The 12,247-nt window shown below is 52.4% G+C and overlaps 1 pseudogene; it reads left to right on the top strand.

The window, feature by feature from the left end:
- Nucleotides 1–10,126: 10,126 nt before the first annotated feature.
- Nucleotides 10,127–10,621, top strand: LOC114201242 (enhancer of rudimentary homolog pseudogene; annotated as a pseudogene).
- The last annotated feature ends 1,626 nt before the right edge of the window (nt 10,622–12,247 follow it).

The following is a 12,247-nucleotide window of genomic DNA, read 5'->3' as shown; positions in this document are numbered from 1 at the left end:
TAATATATTTAATGAGTCTCCATGAATGGATATGTAGGTAATTGCCAAAGTTTTGCTATTACAAACATTAATGCAATCAGTATACCTCATACGTGTCATTACACATACTTAAGAGTGAACATCTGTAAGATAAATCCTTAAAAGTAGAACCAAGGAGTCAAAATGAATATGTAACTTTACTGATATTAAAAATTTACTCTCCAGTGAGGTTATACCAGTACACACTCCCAACAGATCAGAAAAAGTTATTTGCATGATTTCCATTTTTTGGACAATTTGGTGTAAAACAAAAATGCAATCACCGTTCATTTATATGAGAAATTTTTTAAGCATTCCCAGACCCAAAAAATAACCTCTCTTAGGCTTTTCTGATACCTCAGGACACATATTCCTAAAGGATGCAGGAACCGAGCTGAGATGAAGCTCAGATGCTCAGATGCTCACACAGTCCAAGCTCTGGCGGTTGGACCTGCAGTGCTGGGTGCAGCTCAGGAGATGGGGTGGAGGTGGGGGGGTTATGCTCGAGGTTTGGGAGCACTCCCGGCTGGGGGGGGGCACTTGTGGCTGGGGGGGGCGCTGGGGGCCCATTCCTGGCTGGGGGTATTGCTCGGGGCTTGGTGGGGACCCTTGGGACTTAGGGAGGGCTTTCGTGGCTGGGGGGCGCTGGTGGCTGGTGGGTGGGCATTCGCAGCTGGTGGGAACCGCTCCTTGGCAAGGGGGGGCGTTCACGGCTGGAGGGAGGCAATGGTGGCTGGGAGGAGGTCACAGCTGGGGGGGGACCTCTCGTGGTTGGGGGGGGCACTGCCTCTGTAAGCTTGCTGCAAACCCAGCACGGAACACCATTTTCGTTTTATTTTGGTTTTGCCTCTTCTCATAAAAGCAAAAATCGTCTTTGGGTTTTCCCAGTTAGCGAAAATGGGTAGGAAGGCATGTTTTTCATAAACCCAAAGTGGGGTCACGCCAACTTCTGCAAAGTAGGGGGAGACGTGCATATCTTCATGACTTGATTATCAGCTTTAAATCATGTCATTTACCCCAAGCCTGTCTCCCACTCGCAGGTTTTATTAGAAACATAAGACGCGTGTCACCGGGATGCATTACCTGTGCATTCTGTTCCTTCGGCGTAATCCTCGCACTTACCCTATAGACACCCTGCTGTCCAGTAAAAATTAATTTATTTCACCCCCTTGTTGTGCTGGTTAATAGTGACTCCCTTCATCTCTTGTGTAGTGAAAACTCATCTTCCAGAAGTCTCTTCAAGAATGCTTCACGGAAACCATACACCCTATATTCTCGAATGTTAAACACTTTTTCCTGCTTTTCCACTGAGCTTCAGGCATTGCCTACGAAATCCCTAGACATGTTCTCTCTTGGAGCACCTTATTGGCATTGCTTTGCTGCCTTTTAGAATTGGTCATTTTCTTGAAGAAGTCTGAGGCGGCTGGTACTTTTTCTTTTTGTAAATGATCTGATTTTCTCTTTGGGCTGCTCAAAGGACCCTTCCTTCCTTCCTCCCTTTCTCCCTTCTCTTACCCCGCATACCTCCCTCCCCTCCCTCCTCCCTCCCTTCCCCCTTCTTAATTTTTCCCCCAGCAATTTATTTTTATTTTACTGTGTGAAAGTATTAAACAAAATGGAAATTAAAAAAAAACAAAAACAAAAACCAGAAAACAACAACCGGTAGTTCACACTGAACAGTCGGAGAAATGCCCAGCCCTCCCAAGGGAAGCCCCACGAGGCCAGCAGGGGAGGGATGGGGACCCCAACTCGGGATGCTAACACTGGGGGAGTGGGCCAGACTAAGAGCTGGTGTTAAACGTGGTCCGATATCACAAAGAGGGGGGCCTGCCAGTCCAACCAAGTTGGGGGGCCACAGACAGAGTCCACAAGCAGGGTTTGGAGCTGGGGGCCAGAGCAGTAGCGGTTGGTTGGGGACACCTGCCCAGAGGGGCTGTGTTGCCCGGGGGTGGGCTCAGCCTGCTCGCTCTCGGTCTGTGCGTGGCAAGCACAGTTGTTCCAGGGGTGGGTTACGGGACAAGCAGGGCGGCAGGCAACCTCCACCTGCATCCGTGGTGATCGGGAGCATCGGGTGGGAAAATTAAATATGAACACCGCACAGCGCGATCCAAAGGTCATATTACCGTCCCTGTTGCATGAAGCATGGCAGTGCGATCTTCCAGTACAGAAGCCTCCGGTGAATCCAGGTGCTGCGGGGACAGCTGGTCCCCGAGCCCTCATCAGCAAACGCCCGTTTCCACGGTTCGCTCCTGGTGCTGAGATGCCCCTGGAGGGTCATTGTGGGCTGCACAGGCACCCCCCAGTGTGGCCTCCAATGTGAGCCCGGGCTCCAGACGCCCGGAATCCCGGGAGGGGGAGACGCCGGGGCAGCCCACAGCCGGGCCTCTTGCTTGTTTCCGCGTGTATTTATTTAGTTACTTATTCGTATTTTTATTATCTGAGTGAGGATAAAAGAAACCCACAAGTGAAACAAGCTTTCTTTCGAGCTCTATATTTTCTAGTAAGCTTCTTTTAAAGAACGGTTTTAGAGTCACAGAGATTTGCAGGGTGGTACAAAGGCTGTCCCCACACCCCGGACTCGATCTCGGCTACTGTTAACGTCTTACACTGATTCGGCTCACGTGTCATGCATAATGAGCTCCTATTAATGCGTCCTTGTCAACTATGGTTGGCCAACGTCATCCAGGCTTCCGTCGTTTGTACCCACTGTCTGGATCTGTCCCAGGACCCCATCCGGACCCCGCGCCACGTTTCCTCGCCGTTTCTCCCTGGGCTCCGCTGGGCTGGGACGGCTTCTCAGACCTCCCTTGTTTGGGGTGACCTTGACAGTTTGAGGAGTGCAGGTCCGATATAGTGTAAACTGTCCCTCAGTCGGGGTTCGCTGGTATTCTCCTCCTAGTTAGACTGGGGTTCTGGGTTTGGGGGAGGACATCACAGAGGTGAAGTCCCTTTCCCGTTGCATCAGACTGCGGGGACGTGCCATCCCTAGGATGCATCGCCGCTGGTGCTATTTGGGCACCTGCTGCGGTCACATTTGTTACGTTTGTCCACCGCAAAATCACCCCCTCTCCCCCCGCATTTCTATTCCTTAGAAGGAGGTCACCACGTGCAGCCCACCCTTTTAATTCTTCCAAATAACAAAGAAAATTATCAATCCTCCCACACTGATTTATCTACTCAGTCATATGTTGATGGGATTATGGACTCCGGAATATTTATTTATGCTTTGGGTCATGGTCCGCCACTACGTGGCTGGTTTTACTGCTCAGCTGTCCCAGCTTCAGCCACTGGTAGCTCCTTCCGGGGAGTGCCCACGGATGTGCGTGGGAGAAGGGTCCTGTTGTCTCAGGCAGTCCCAGGAGTAAGTACACACCGTGTCGTGTGGTTCACCATTAGAGTATCACGCGGAAAATTCACTGAGCTTCCCCTGTTCCACCTCTGTCCCCGGTCCCTGGCAGCCACACGTGTGCACGTACTTACATACATACGTACATGTATTACCACCAGTATACTTACAACACATGGACACAGCTGTGTGTACATATGCATACAGGTACATATACTAGGAATAACAGTACTTTATTTTCAAATAAGTGCTTGCACAGTAACAATACTTAAATTTACATAACATGTTTCACTTCATAAAATGCCTTAAGAGCTCTCGGTTAAGGGGCGTTGTTAAGCGTCTGCCTTCGGCTCAGGTCCTGATCCCGGGGTCCTGGGATCGAGCCCCGCATCGGGCTCCCTGCTCAGCGGGAGGCCTGCTTCTCCCTCTGCCACTCCGCCTGCTTGTGTTCCCTCTCTCGCTGTGAAATAAATAAAATTTTTAAAAATCTTAAAAAATAAAAAAAGCGCTCTCAGTTAGCTTGTCTAATACTTAAAATAACTGGCTTGCAGTCACCTCTGGTGGCATTCATTCACCAAGACAAAATCTTTCTGTAACACCTGACAGACACTGCATCAGCATCTTCTTTTAGTTTACCTGCTAATAGAACTGGATTTATGAATATCTTCTGTAAAAAATAAATAAGACATATTCGAGTTGGGATATAGACGACCTCTCTGCTTAAACCCATTGAGCAAAACATGTAACTGAGTGTTTTCACCAGGGCCCCTTTCCAGAGACAAGGCGGACTCGCGCTGGTGAAAGCAGCCCACCCCAGCGGGGACCCCCCCATGTTCAGAGCACTTCCCGCGTGCTCCCCGCTCCCCTCCATGGACCAGGGTTGTGCGACACCAATCCACGTGAACCCCATCCCTCCTCCTTCAGTTACCGCAGGTGCTCCCAAGCAGTCCGTGCCCGCGGGACCAACGGGTACGGGGGCAGGCGGCCCACTGAACACCAACCAGAACATTCATGTGTATGTGTTCAGAAACACTTTGTTTGAAATTTTCATTACTTAGGCTTTTAGCATCAAATGTATGGTTGCTTCCTTTCCCACTATAATGTATTTGAGATTTCCAGTTTAATTAAGACTATCTTTTAAAAGCTATCTTGTAAAGATTATTCCTAATTACACAATTAATGTGCAAATATTCATGTTTGATTCTTTTTTTTTTTTCTTTCCTACTAGTATCTTCCTGATTCCTGCTGGAATACATCCTGTAGATATTCTTCCTGGAGTCTATGGGTAGTTAATTGATCTGAGTTCTTATAAAAATGCCTGCACTTCATTCTCCCTGTTGGATGAGGAGGATGATGAGCATGGAACATTCTAGCACCAAACAAATGCCCCTCCTCCCCCAGAACCTTACAGTCTTTCTCTCTCACCTGGTGCTGCTGGGGCAAATTCGATTCTCGTTCGTACACAAATATTCTACCTTTATTTCCTGGGGGTTCCTAGAGCTTTCTGTCTATATCCTTGCAGCTTTGACATTTTGCTACCACCTGGACAGATGCTGTCGGGGCACTCGCTTGTTAATTCGCCTTTCGGTCTGAGCACGAACATCTGTCCCCTGCTGTAGAAAGCACCGAGCTTTCGTGTTTTCCAGAGCCTGCCTCCCCACCCCCGCCCCGTTCTGTACACTCTCCGCTCCTAAAACTGCCACTGGATGGGTGTTTTCCCCTCCACGTTGATCCTTTGTGTTCCTGAATGTCTCCCTTCTCTGTTCTCTTGCTCAGAGAGAATGCCTCAGTTCAGCTTACGGTCACTCAGTCACGCCCCTACGCTTTTCATCCTGCTCAACTCATTTATTGGGGGTTTTATTTTAGCGTTTTGCTATTATTTACAAGGTCCTTGTTATAAATGTCTTTTCTAGTGCCAGAGGGCCTCTGCTCCTGGGGGCGGGGGAGAGGATAGGAAGCTGTTGACACGCACAGAGAAGCCCCCTCGGCTTCGGGCTGCGTCGCGCCGCTGGGCCAGCCGGCTGAGAGGCACAGGTGAGCGGGCAGGATCCGAGGCTGCCCAGGCCCCAGCGGGAGGTTGGCCCCACCTGAGAGGGGTCTGCCCTTGGGTTTCAACAGCAGTGGAGGCTACTTTGAGTCACGTGGCTTTTGAGACCTGTAGGGCTGCAGGAGCCCCCCGCCCCCCGCCCCACCTGGCTAGTTAAGGCCCCTTTATCAGCTGGTCTCATACTGTGTAGCTCAGTGTTGCCCAGATACCACCCCGAGCTCCTGACCAGCCTGTCCCCACATCACGGCCCCCTCCCCACAAAGGGTGAGGACAAGGGTCTCCAGCAGAAGAGTCTCACCACATCCAAAGCCACAGCCCGGCCAGATGGGTCACCTTAGCACTAACGCCCTCCTTGGTTGGAACGTACCTTCTCTTTTGCAGGGGGCTGGCTTTCCCCGAGTGTTCCCTGGCTCTGAACTGGGTGCCCACCCAGCTAGCTGAGACCCTCAGTCGGTTGACCAGCTACTACTGGAAGGAGGGGGAGGACCTGTCCCCACAGAACGCACGGTGCCTGCAGGCTTCCAGGGCATCTGGGCACAAGTGTCCTCTGTCCTCCCGGGCTGCTGGCCTTCCCAGTCCATTCCTCCCACTGGAGGAGAACGTTCCTGCTGCCTGGGGCAAGGCGAGGTTTGCATGATCCCGCCGGGCGTGTCAGGCTCCCCACTGCCCCAGCTTCTCCCACCGCCTGACGACAAGTAGCCTCTGGCTGGTCCCCTTCTCTGGGCCAGCGCTCACGCATGTCCCCCGGCTGCTCCAGCTTCTGTGAGGGACTCTCAGGGCCCCTCCCAGTTCTAGACCGAGAGCATCCAGTGCTGCTCACAAGGGTGGCGGCACGAAAGCCAAGCTTCACAGAGGTGTTCTTAAAAGCCAGCTTAAACCTAAACATCTTATCTAAATAACATCTATTTGGGTCTCTTACCTGGCTTTTCTGCATGACTTTGGACAGTTTCGCCTCCCGGATTCCATCTCTTCTCGGGCAAACGAAGGATCTGGCCAGAGGCTCTTAAGTTCTTTCCATCTGAAATCCCATACTTAACGCTTTCAATGCGGCTGTGAGACCTCCACAGCCAGGCTTCCTGCCCCCACGTTCCTATAAACAACCCCCAGCCTCCCCGCCCTTTACCTCCAAGGAGAGCCCACAGCTAGTCCTGCCCCTCCCGGTCCCTGCCTTTGCCCCTGGTTTTGGGGTAAAACCTCACTACTTGGACGACACTAATACAGAGTGTAGGATAAGCCCACAACTGGACCAACGTTTATCTTTGTTTCCGTGGAACGTGCAGATAAACGGGGACAACGGTGCTGCCAAACCCGTGTTCAACATCCTTAAGAAAAAGCTATCTTTTAAGTCCCTGCAAGCAGTCCAACACATGCATTTATTGATTTAATTTTTAAAGATTTTATTATTTATTTTTTTGTCAGAGAGAGAGCACAAGCAGGGGGAGGGGCAGAGGAGAGGGAGAAGCAGACTCCCCGCTGAGCAGGGAGCCCGATGCGGGGCTCGATCCCGGGACCCTGGGATCATGACCTGAGCCGAAGGCAGATGCTTAACGACTGAGACACCCGGGCGCCCCACCCCCAACAGGTGCACGTATATCTACCAGCAACCAGCTTTTAACCCAGAGCATCAAAAGCAAGTAGCCTGGTGGCCGGGACGCTCGTGTGTGTGAAGCCTGGCTCCTTAACGGTGGCCCCACTATGTGCCTGCACCACACTTCTGAAAATGGGGAAAAGCCCGCGCGTGCAGAAGAGTGAGTGGCCCGTGCTGAGGGGGGACTTTCGCTCTGGGAACTCTGGTCCTGCAGCAGCAAGGAGAGAGTTTCTAACTGCAGCCGATGGAAGGGGACACGGAGGAGGTGAGGGGGAAACCGGCCCGTGCAGGTGGCCTGTGCCACCCATGGCCAGACGCCGCTACGCCATTCCAGCAGGAAGCCTCGCAGCTTTGGGGGAGAATCCCGACCGCGGGATCCCCACGTAGACGATGCCGCGGCAGGAGCAGTGGGTGCTCTGGCTGAGAAAGGCGGCGCCCGTTGAGGAGGGATTATCCACTGGCGGTTAATGAGACACAGGCTGCAAAGGTCCCTGGCACTCATCTGCAGTTTATGACATGGACACTCAAGTTCAGTTTCCTAAATGGTGTATTTTACATTCTCGTTATGGTTAGAGAGACTCAGCTGCGCCGCGTGGACCCAAACATATTTGCAGCCCAAACCCTGGTGTCCAGGGTGGGCAGAAAAGACAAAAGCGGCCCCTGTGCGGAAGCGAGCTTGCACAGAGCACCTGCCCGCCCCGGGCGCACCAGCCCTCTCTGCAGGAGGACGTGGCCAGGCGAGCCACGGAAGCCGCCTGTAACACGCATGTGCCATCTGGCCGCTGTGTGCCCTACAGGGACACCTTAAGTGTCCCGGGAAGATGGGGATGTCCCAGATTCCCCGTGGAAAGAGGTCGTTGGCAGCTGGTGCTCCAAACCACCCTCTATCCAGATGGGGGGGTGGGGGAGTGTGCATCGTCCATGAACGGGCCCTCGGACTGCATGGACCTGGGTGTGGACCCCTGTGGGCTAAGAAGGCAAACCCATGAGCTCCCTGCGGGCCAGCTGCCAGGCCCCCGGTCCTCCCCACCATGTGCGTGTGCGCCAGGCAGGGCTATGTTGTTGGATTTACTCTCACCTGTCTCATTTTATATCCCCCAGTGTCTCGGCTTATTTCCATCATGGGTTGCCGTCCCTGTCCCCAGGTCTGCCTTGAAGATCAAACTTCACGAGGCACTGGGCCGTCTCTCTGCGGCATGAAGCTGAAGTAAACGACCCCAGCGGAGACCGTCGCCACGGTCGGCAAACTGACGGTCTCCCGGGAAGATGAGACTGGCAGCTCCCGGACGCGGGTGCCCATCTGGCATGCTGGGGACGTCCAGGGACAGGCAGCCGACCCTGGCTGGCCAGGACTTTTGGCCAAGAAGTCTGTCCCGTCACAGATGAGGCCCTTCTTCCCAGATGTGCAGGCAAGAAACGGGCCAGAGGCTGGAGATTTCACTCCCAGCTGCCAGATTCTGGGCTCAGCTAAGAATCCTAAGACTGATTTATAAAACGTCAGAGGAGGAAGCCAAGAAAGACAGTTCCCAAAAGCTGTCCATAATGATGCCGTGGTAGCTTCATCTACAACAGGAACAAGTCTCCAGGGTTAAGGGGAGGCGTTTGGGAAGAGTGGTACGCCTGCTTACCGGGTGTGTCCTTCAGCCACTAAAATAAAATTAACAAGAAATCTGAAAGAGAAACAAGACTGTCATACGTTCTATTTAAAAACCACGGAAGGAACCCTGCATATTACCATTGCTGCAGAAAAGATACCTCTGTGTATGGACAAGAATTGGAAGGTGGGGAACGGAGGATAGAAGTTGTCAGTTTTTTTCCATGATGGGGGTGGGGGGATGGGGTCACCGGGGGATGGGCATCAAGGAGGCCCAGGAAGGAAGGAGCACTAGGTGTTACATAAGACTGAGGAATCACTGACCTCTACCTCTGAGACTAATAGAAAAAATATAGGTATTGTAAAAAAAAAAAAAAAAAACCAAAAAAAACCTCTTTAAGAGTATGACCTTACCACAGGGGGGCGAAAGGGAACAACAACAAAAAAAGACATTTTCCTGCCATGTCATTGTGCCTCCATTTATTAAATCCCAGGAGCTGTCTCCAGGACTGTAATTAAAATGTGTGTTTCGTGTCTCTTGACCTTTGTGGGAGCTTCTCCTATGGCTTTCCGACTTTTTCTTCCTCTCCTCCTTTTCCTACGGCTCTGACACGCGGACGAGAGACCGCGGAGCAGCGTGGAGGGAAGGCCCCGGCCCCGGAGCCGGGTCTGAGCAGGCCTGCACTGCCTTGTCCCCCCGTCTGCAGCCCAATCGAGCACAGACCTTACCCAAATCCATCACAGAATCTTCTAGAACCACAGACCTTACCCAAATCCATCACAGAATCTTCTAGAACCAGGCGCACTGGGCAAAGCTTTTCTACCACTGCTAATGATTTGGGTTTGTGACTTTGGAAGAATTCCACCACCGAAGGTAGAATAACAGTAAGTAATTAAATCCATCCCCAAATCGTTATGACAAATGTGACCGGGAAATTGCTAGTAACAAGGGGCCAGAGCCCAGCAGGCAGGCTCCTCATGCTTTGGTGCATAATGGTGAGAAGCTACATTTGCTGCTTTATTAAAAATGACACGAGTCTGGTCAAGGCACCGACCGGCCGGAAGAGCGTCCGTGGCTCCCACCGCTGACGGTGTCAGGGCCTGCAGCCCCCAGTCAGGGCCCTCCCCGTGGGAGCCTGCTGGTCTCTGGCCGTGCCCACCCCCATTCCGGCCACAGGAGACTCGCTCCTCACATGAACCCTGTCTTCCCACCCTCTGCCCACTCTGCTCTGCCTGCCCTTGTCCCGCCGTCCTGAAAGGCCCCTCCTGAAACCTCACTGGACCAAACACTGATTCTCCGTTGAGTCCCCATCCTGACATGAGCAACCTCGAAGACTCCATCTACGTTCTCAGGTCCGGGGCTGAAATCTGTGACTTAATTTTCTTAGACTTGCTGGAAAGCTCTGCCTTTTAGCCTGGATGGGACCGGCTCAAGCTCTGGACCCCAGTGTCACCCCAGTGTGCTGGCCTGCACCCCTCTTAAGAACCCACTGACCCGGGCTAAGCTCGTGCGCGGTGGCGGTGTCGGCAGAGGCTGCAGCGAGAGAGTTTGGCGCGATGTCTCACACCATTTTGCTGGTACAGCCTACCAAGAGGCCAGCAGGCAGAACTTATGCTGACTATGAATCTGTGAATGAATGCATGGAAGGTGTTTGTAAAATGTATGAAGAACATCTGAAGAGAATGAATCCCAACAGCCCCTCTATCACATATGATATCAGCCAGCTGTTTGATTTTAGTGACGATCTGGCAGACCTCAGCTGCCTTGTTTACCGAGCTGATACCCAGACATACCAGCCCTATAACAAAGACTGGATTAAAGAGAAGATCTACTTGCTGCTTCGTCGGCAGGCCCAACAGGCCGGGAAATAGCTGAGTTAGAAGCAGTGGGGGCTGGGGGTGGGCTTGGAACACAGGTGTGTACAGCGTGCTGCAGTGGCGGCTCTGTATTATAGTAATCCTGTCTCCATCTTGGTGTACTCTAGCCAGGATGGAAGGTATTAGATGAAATGTGAGGATCTTGTTCAATCTGAAGCCCCCATTGCCCCCTTCCCCTCCCCCCCTTTTTTTTACTTAAACATTTTTATGATAATTTAGATGGAAGTTGTTTGTCAGTTAATCTTGGTTCCAGTCCTTCAAACTGTCCATATCTGCTTTATAACATTCGCTGTACTGACCCTTCAGGTTGGGGTGGGGGGGTAGTGACAGTTTAGTTACGTGCTCAAGATAAAGTCTTAGTGAAAAATGAATAAATGTTCTTTAGTTATATTAAAAAAAAAAAAGAACCCACTGACCCACTGTGCTCTGCCAGGAGCTATGATGATTGGTGTCCTCCGTGTAATCTCCCATCCCACCCAATCTGATTGGGTCTCACTCAACCCCTGAACCCACAGTGCCCCCACGGGGACCCATGGCCACACAGTAGGTCCTCAACAAGTGTCTGTGAGCTTGAAGATGGCAGGTCCTAGGAGACCATGCTGCATCTCCAGCCTCGCCAGGATCCCCCACTCCACAGCCCCCCACCCTCTTTCTCATCCCCTGCCTTACTGTCCCTCTGCCCTACTCCAAACCATGTCCCACCCAAACTCCACACAAAGGCCCTCCCTGCTGGACGTGTCCCCGGTGTGTCTCTCGCCCACGGCCTTCTGTCCTGTCCCTCCGCCTGTGCGGTGCCCGTCCCCACGCATGCCTGGACGCGTCCTCCCCTCCCTGCACTTACCGTCCCTCCAACAGAATTGTTGAACGGGCACCATGCTCCAGAGGGGTGCAGACAGCAACATCAGAGGCATGCAGAGAGGTCGAGCTGCTGCTGGGCGTGGATTCGGTGCACAGGGATCTTAACGTGTATGTCAGGGCTCCTTGTGCAATCGCAGACGCTGACTTAGGCTGTCTTGCATGCACACGATTGACTTGCCAGTGAGCTGGGGTCTACAGCTACGGCCCTTCCCTGAGTCCCAGAATTGTCAGAAAGGATGAAAGGATTCAAACAATGAAATTCAGAACCATGAACAGCCCAGGATAAAGCCCTTGACTTACATGCTGCATTTCTATTGGCTGCCCAGCTTCTTCGAGGAAGAACTCACCCTCAGTGGTGGCCCAGATTAGCCGCCCCTGGCTGGGAAGGATGCATACCCACCTGCCAGAGGTGGGGCGCTCTAGGCGACCATAAAGTATATTGAACAGGTCCTTAGTCCTGCTTTGCCTCTGCTGGCTGGGTGACCCCAGGTGAGTTAGCCAACCTCTCTGAGATTGTTTCTGCGCACAGGAGGTGATTAGACAGAAGTATGAGCTCTGGAGTCCTGCAGATCCCTTTGCTTGAACAACCAGCAGCACTCAGGTCTCACATCCAAAAGACAAATACACAGAGGATGCTTCAGGGTCAGGGGCCAGAAAGACTCACAGAAAACACCTCGGGTACCATCTTCCTGTCAACACATTCTGCATGAAAAAGGCAGGACGTGTTTCTGGATAGTTATTGTGATGGACTCAGGAAATCACAATTTAGATCGGCTCTCTTGCCAATCATCGCTTCCGAGCTGGCGCTGCCGATCTTCACGGTTTCGTCCCTCCCTCATGCTTCGTACCGTCACCCACACGTGCTCATCTGTGAGGACACACATAGGTCCCACAGACATCCGACGTGTTCCCCACATC

Source organism: Eumetopias jubatus, unplaced genomic scaffold (genome assembly GCF_037043125.1).
Source record: "Eumetopias jubatus isolate StellerSeaLion01/CBP00866 unplaced genomic scaffold, mEumJub1_p1.0 scaffold_7, whole genome shotgun sequence".
Lineage (NCBI taxonomy): Eukaryota > Metazoa > Chordata > Mammalia > Carnivora > Otariidae > Eumetopias > Eumetopias jubatus.
The sequence above is the reverse complement of the archived record's forward strand: the minus strand, read 5'-3'. Positions and strand labels throughout refer to the sequence as shown.